The following is a 7,464-nucleotide window of genomic DNA, read 5'->3' as shown; positions in this document are numbered from 1 at the left end:
TAAGGTGGCCGAAGCTGGCACAGGACAGAGTGAATTATGGGATAGGCCTTTGTCGTGCAGTAGACGTAGTTAGGCAGGTAATGGTGATGGTGATGAATAAAACTGCTAGGTATAGCCTGGCTAGCTACACCGCCTGGCACTACTAGAACACCTAGAAATAGAGGGTTGTCCTCCTGGCATCCGTTGAACAATATAAAATCAAGTAAGACTAGACTTTCTCAAACCACACTTATTTTGCGCTTTATCTGTCGTTTGGGCTTCACATAAACAGAAATCGTAATAGTGTTCCAGATTTACTAAATTCAGTTACTTAAGTAGTGTATCGGTTCAACATCGTGGAGGTAAGGTTGGTATAGTTGTTACAATCTTCTTTGAACGCGGCCAGGTTCTGCGGCATTGTTGTATGCCTTTGTAAAAGGTGAAGATCCCAAGGGGTTAAATTCTACGCCGCGATGTGTGACTCACTTTATATCGCCAGCGTTGCTAATCTTTTGAAGGTGATTACAACTCTCGTCTTTCTTCCTCTGAAAGTTGGGACTTCCACGTGTGTTATAAGAACGCCGCAAAACGGTTTAGAAGCAATCCTCTTAGACGCTAAAATTTTGACAAAGACTGTACTGTTACCCCACACGAGGAAACATAGCACAAAGTGGACAAGAAAATTGTGTGTTAAAGGATAAGTCTAATGTTAAACGAAAGGACGTTGCGATGGCGATAAAACAGTAAGTCTGTTGAGAAATCACGGAAGATTGAAATGCACTGAGTTTCCGTGCAATTAGACGAGTTGCTCCAAACTGCCCCATGAAAGCGGTTGCTGCCGACAAGTTACCGTGCTGGAGCACGCTAAGGAGAGTAAATCTATTTCCACCTGAGTCGCTGGAACGGCAAGGTATTACTGGGGCATGGTTGCAAGAGCTCCATACTTGCTTGTTCCTTCTATTTACTACCACTGAAATGGACTGATATCACGAGGCAACCCTGGTGAATAAAGACGCTAAGACATATCCTGCATCAAAGGACATGAACTTGATTCGAGTTTTGATGGCGCCAAGGTATTAGACTTCCCACGCAGATGACCGCCCTCTGTCTGACCGCTCTTCGCCCGTATAGAAATTCCTCGTGACCGCAGTTGCAACGGCTTTGACTTTTGCTGTTTCTGAAGCACTGAATACCAAAGGGACCCCATGTCCTCCTTTTCTTGCTGGTTGCCGTACAGCGGGAAGAGCAAGGGGTATCTTTCCGCTAATAATATGACATCTTACTTTCACAGAACTCGGGACAGGTTCTCCAAGAATTCTAGTTCCAAAGCTTCGCTAGCCTCTTTAGAAATCAGCACTTAAATGCAGAAAACGAGAGAAATAAAAAGAAATATAGTTGGGCGGGACTTGAAATAGTCAGCAGTGGTGGCTTGCTCAATTGGTTGCAGTACTGACACGAACGCTGCGATCTCACGTCATACAAGAGTGTTGAAATTGTCAGCAGAATTGTCATCACGGTGAAATTTTCAGCATGGTGTATTCGCTAGTCTATCTTGTTGGTACATCTCGTAGGTATTTCTTCTAGTGGCTCCTCTATTCCCATTCTTCTCTATATTTCTTGAATTCTACTTTTCAAACTGCTGCTTCGTTCGCAGTGCCTAACGATAGCCCGTGCTTTTCCCCCGTGTTTGTGAACCCGTTGCTTTCTTTCTGTACGTCCTCAACACAAATTAGTGTGTGTGCGAAGCAAGCACCATGCACCCAGGGCACCTGCCGAATCGCGGAGACGAAATTATAGTTCTTCAGGTATTTCCCGCTGTTTTTAAAACGTCTCTGAGTAAACAACGCAGCTTCTCTGCAGTATGGATTGCACGCAGGTGACGACACGCAACAACGAAGCTGTGAGGCACGAAGTGGTCACTCAACACACGACATGTCACAGACACATCCTTCTCTTGGGCTCATGACGTCCAGCCGTAAATTGCAATGACGATGACCCCTACAAATCATGTTCAAACTGCTCTGAAGCAGCATGGAAGCATTAGTGACACTTCCCATTCACAAAGATTGTAAATTCTACTCGCTTTCTGTTTACAAAGCGGCACGAAAAAAATGCTGCATTTTTTTCTTGCCTTTTTTTTTTAACGGCAAGAAGAACAGTTTCAAGAACAGACCGTTCTTTTTGAACAAAACTAACGCGATTTTTGTTGCCCTAGCCTTCTCCTCCCGTCTCTGGCCTTGCGGAGCATGAGCTATAGGTCTTAGTTTCACCTCGACGAAAGTGCTTCCTCTCGATGTATTAAAAACCAACGCACGAGAAGAAAAATACCCCTCTATCAAACTACGGGCTGTATAAGTAAATCCCTAAATATATCTGCGCGACTAAGGTTAACTACGGATTAGGCGGCTTCCGCTCACCGTGCTGCCAGGCTACGCTGGAAGATCATTTCTAAGGCTTTCACTGTCAGGGACCATAAATGGCACCCACCGAAGCAGAAGCTAGCGCGCTAGCTAACGCAGAACCGAGCCTTCTTATACGACGGTATACGCGGACGCCCTTTTGTATTTAGGTGGAGGCTTAGGGAACAGACTCTTGCGTAACTGCAGCTCGTTAAAGGCAGGCGCCTTTCTTGTTAGCTGACATGAGTTGTAGGCCACCGTCTGGTCGGCTCTCGAGAATGACAGCAGTTCATACATCACCCAGGCATGCATAGCGTTTACGTAAGAGAAGTTTATGGCTCGATGGCAGGCATCGTTGTGGCGAGACCAGTTAGCATACCGGAGTCACGTCCGGCCCGTTTTCTCGGAGGCCACGAGTGTTATATATGGTACGCACCGCCCACCCCTGGCACGAGAGAATGAGATCTGTAGGGCAAACGCTCCTGACCCCGCGGCAGCAGTCACACGCAGGAAGCGCAACACAAGCGCCGTCCCTACTGCGGAGCATATGCCGTGCGATTGCCTGGCTACATTAGGAGCAAGCACTTCTAGTCACGTGTCACCCGTCTCTACCGGGAACGGTCTGCCCCGGGTAAACAGCGCTCTGGCCCGATCCATTCCGGTGCTCGTCCCTCTGGGAATGTGCGCACGAAAAGGGCATCGGCCGCTAATGGCAACTTCTCTTTCCCCTAACACGTTAACATGGCTGCCATGCCGGCCGCGTTTATTAAGGTCACTCCTTAATTGGCTCCGAATTCGCCCTCTGCTACAGTATAAGTGTGCGTTCGCGAATATATTTATTAACTGCGGCTCCAAACCTCAGTGGCCACATATGTGACCACATGTTTTTCTATTCGTGCTTTTGGAGCTTGGGCGACTTGCGTCACACCGCCTTCGTTTCCTGCGCAATGCATTACTCCTGCCTCCAAAGCACCTTTGCGATCTAAACGACCCTGAAAAGGATATCTGATTAATTAATGGTTTTTGGGGAAAGGAAAGAGCGCAGTATCTGTCTCATATATCATTGGGCACCTGAACCGCGCCGTAAGGGAAGGGATAAAGGAGGGAGTGAAAACAGAAAGGAAGGAAGAGGTGCCGTAGTGGAGTGCTCCGGAATAATTTCGACCACCTGGGGATCTTTAACGTGCACTGACATCGCACAGCACACGGGCGCCTTAGCGTTTTGCCTCCATGAAAACGCAGCCGCCCCGGTCGGGTTCGAACCCGGGAAAAGGATATCTGACGTTAACGTATTTAGAACAGGGATCACTTTGGAAACCCCAGTTTACTTTAATTGCGTATTAAAACCGCAGCGTTCTCCAATTTCTTTTTAATCTGCGGAGCGCGAGCACACTTTTTGCGCAAGGCCTCCCACGCTCCTGTGCGTAAAGGAACCTTGCTGGAGTGTGTACTTGTGCTATGTTGAGTAAGAAGCCTGAAAAGCCAGAATATAGGCGGCTGCGTTTTTATGGAGAAAAAACGCTAAGGAGCCCGTGTGCTGTGCGATGTCAGCGCACGTTAAAGATCCCCAGGTGGTCGAAATTATTCCGGAGCCCTCCACTACGGCACCTATTTCTTCCTTTCTTCTTTCACTCCCTCCTTTATCCCTTCCCTTACGGCGCGGTTCAGGTGTCCAACGATATATGAGGCAGATACTGCGCCATTTCCATTCCACCAAAAACCAATTATTATTATTAGCACCAGGATTCTTCTCCATGACTACCGTACCTGTTCGAATCTAGTGTGAGTTTATATTTACCGAAAATATAAGTGAAAAGTAACCCGGTTTTCGTGTTGTAATCGAAGCATATTGAGAGACAAAGACATATTGCATCATATTTATCGCATATTGGTTAGGGCAAAACAAGTCTTTGGGCTAGTTGGTAAATTTCTTGATTCATAACGGCAGCGAAGGAGCACGAACACAAGAGAAGAAACACGCAAACACATCCGTGTGTTTGCGTGTTTTTTCTCTTGTGTTTGTACTCCTTCGCTGCCGTTATGAATAAAGAAAGCATATTGGTACACCGTATACATCGGCTCCCAGTTTCGGTAAACAAAAAAACGGAAAAACAAAATGAAGCTGGAATGACATTTACGTCGACCAACAGAGATTCCGAGCAACATTCAACTAAGGTGACCGGCACAGCGTACCAGATATAAATAAAGAAAAATTTCTCAGAAAAGGTAGCAAAAAGCACGGAACAGTGTTTTCACAGTGCACCGCTGATGTGGCTTATGTCATTCCTCTTAGATGCGGTTTTGAATACATAGGGCACACTGGTCAGTGCTTTAATAAAAGGGCGAGACAACATAAAACGCACGTGAAGAACGGTTATCGCAGTCACATGGCGACGCACTGCAAGAGTTGTCATTGACATCCTGCTTTTGAATTAGCCAGATTTATTGGTCGGTCGAATGATAGGCTAGAGCCCAGGAAGGCCAGCAGTATTCTGTAAATAAATAAATAAACTCGTAACCGGAGCCGTATGGAGGCGTGCTGAATATTACGCTTCTAAGAGAAAATAGAAAAAAAAAGTTCGCTTGTCTGATCCAGTCGTTTCTTTGGGACGTTGAGGGTGTCTGCCGAACTTTAATATCATGAAATGAGGGCCTTTGCGTCTCGTGCGATCTGCCGCGCTTTCCTCGAGATGAAGTGTAGAATTCGCACTCGGCGCGTAAAGTTCGCGGCTCCGATGACTAGATTCTTCAGTGCTCCGCCACTACTCCGATATAACTAATGGAATGCTTCGGCGCAAGGAAGCAAGGACGCGAGCAGACAATAAACAGGACGGGCGCCATTTCTGAAAATTTCTGCCACGCGAAATGAACCGAAGAAAAGTTTCCTATTTCGACCTGCATGCACGTGGAAGGTAGCGTATGACTAAACTCTTTCTTCTGCGTACTCACATAGGACTAAAAATGAGTTTAGTGCAGCAGGAGTTTTCCAAGCTTACCTAACTCTCTCTCAAACAGACCTCAAGGGATAAGAAGAATTCCAGCTCCATCATGGCGTCCAGAAAGTACAAAGCGTGCTTGTAGAAAGGAAGAAATGTTTGGCTTGGTTTGGTTTGGTTAGGTTAGGTTAGGTTTGGTTTAGCTTGGTTTCTCGAGTTTAACGTCCCAAATTGAATCAGGCTATGAGGAACGCCGTGGTGAAGGGCTCCGAAAATTTCGGCCACCTGCGGTTCTTTAACGTGCGCTGACATCGCACAATACACGGGCCTCTAGAGTTTCTCCTCCATCGAAATTCGACTGCCGCGGCCGGGATCGAACCGCGTCTTTCGGGTCAGCAGCCGAACGCATAACCACTGAGTCACCTCTTTCGCCTACATTCGAGAGCACAGGCTCTCTTCCGTCTCTTTCTTCGCGTCCTGGTCCTCTCAGTCAACATAAGCAGAGTGTTGAAAACCGGCCAGATAGCTTGCAAAGGCAAGACCTTATACGCTGTAGCTGAGTTATTTACTTACATGTACAACTCGTATACTACACGTTTGCACGTTCCTTTGTCGCCACGGTTCCACATAGTCAATCAGGTTAGGCGATCTGAAAAGAGCGCTTGATTCTTTTTATTCCGCTACGGAATCTCATACTTGCTCCCCATCTCGCCTCCCGAACTTCGCTGAATTTTGGGGAAGTTCTGGCCGCGCACTCATTTACGTACCAACGAAACCACCTTGGGCAGAGACTGATGTCTCGCCCACTGATTGCATTTGGTGCGATACCATGCAAATAGTAAAATAAATATTGTTAGCGAGCAACGTAGCTAGCCTTCCGGCTATATGTCATTGTCTCTAACCTCGTTACTTAATCTTATTGCCTCCAACCCTCACTGCAGCTTCTTGACCCGAAGGAGCACTGCTTTGTAAATGAAGCCACAATCCTTTTATACGATTTGCCTCCCTTCACCGACTTCTTTCCCTCCCTCCAGCGATTTTCCTTTCTCCCGCACACTTTTGCCCACATGTTTTTGCAGATTTTTGCTTTTATAGAGCCAATCAGTGGCCTAACGGAAATGCAAGTTCGAACGAGCCGGTAACGTTGCCAGGGATAAATAAATAACGAGCGGAGGGCCACGTCACTTCAACCTGTTGTTCATCCTTCTCCCAACCTGCCTACGGCAGTGAGGCAGAACTTAATAATTGGTTTGGGGGGGAAAGGAAATGGCGCAGTATCTGTCTCATATATCGTTGGACACCTGAACCACGCCGTAAGGAAAGGGTAAAGGAGGGAGTGAAAGGAGAAAGGAAGAGAGAGGTGCCGTAGTGGAGGGCTCCGGGATAATTTCGACCACCTGGGGATCTTTAACGTGCACTGACATCGCACAGCACACGGGCGCCTTAGCGTTTTCCTCCATAAAAACGCAGCCGCCGCGGTCGTGTCCGAACCCGGGAACTCCGGATCAGTAGTCGAGCGCCCTAACCACTGAGCCACCGCGGCGGGGTAGAGGCAGAACTTCCGAATCTGGTTTCGGCCTACTTTGCACCAGTGCACTAAAGGTGAGGTATGGGAGAGTTGGTAAGTATATGTTCATTGTTGTTCAGCTGTTATAGTCAGCGCTTGTCTGACCTTACGTCTGCGTACGGTCGTTGTTTGCGATGTGACGCACAATGTATTCGTCAGACAATGTTTCGGGAACTCATTACTATTATGGTACAGGACGCCCAGAATATGGGAGGACACAATCATGCGCGTCAGCTCTTTGTCTCCGCCACTGAAGGGATCCATCACTTGAATGCATTGCTTTTAAGTGCCTCAAACGAAATAATGCATTTGACTTGACATTACAACGAGCGCTCCTTTTCGATAAGAGCTTGCGCGAACAAGTGATGCTAAAACATTAACTCAATTAAATCTGGCTGAACAAAAGATTTATTTTTATTTATATAATACTGCAGATCTTAGGACTTCGGTTCAAGCAGGGAAAAAAGCATACAACAATATTAAAATAAATTGATTTCTTCGGCAAATGCAGACTGAGTTTCAGATATTAAAAGCAATATTATCGCAAACTAATTCTGCATTGGCTCGTGACGAATTTTCCAGG

Source organism: Amblyomma americanum, chromosome 3 (genome assembly GCF_052857255.1).
Source record: "Amblyomma americanum isolate KBUSLIRL-KWMA chromosome 3, ASM5285725v1, whole genome shotgun sequence".
In the NCBI taxonomy this organism is placed as follows: Eukaryota; Metazoa; Arthropoda; class Arachnida; order Ixodida; family Ixodidae; genus Amblyomma; species Amblyomma americanum.
Note: the sequence above shows the minus strand (reverse complement) of the source record.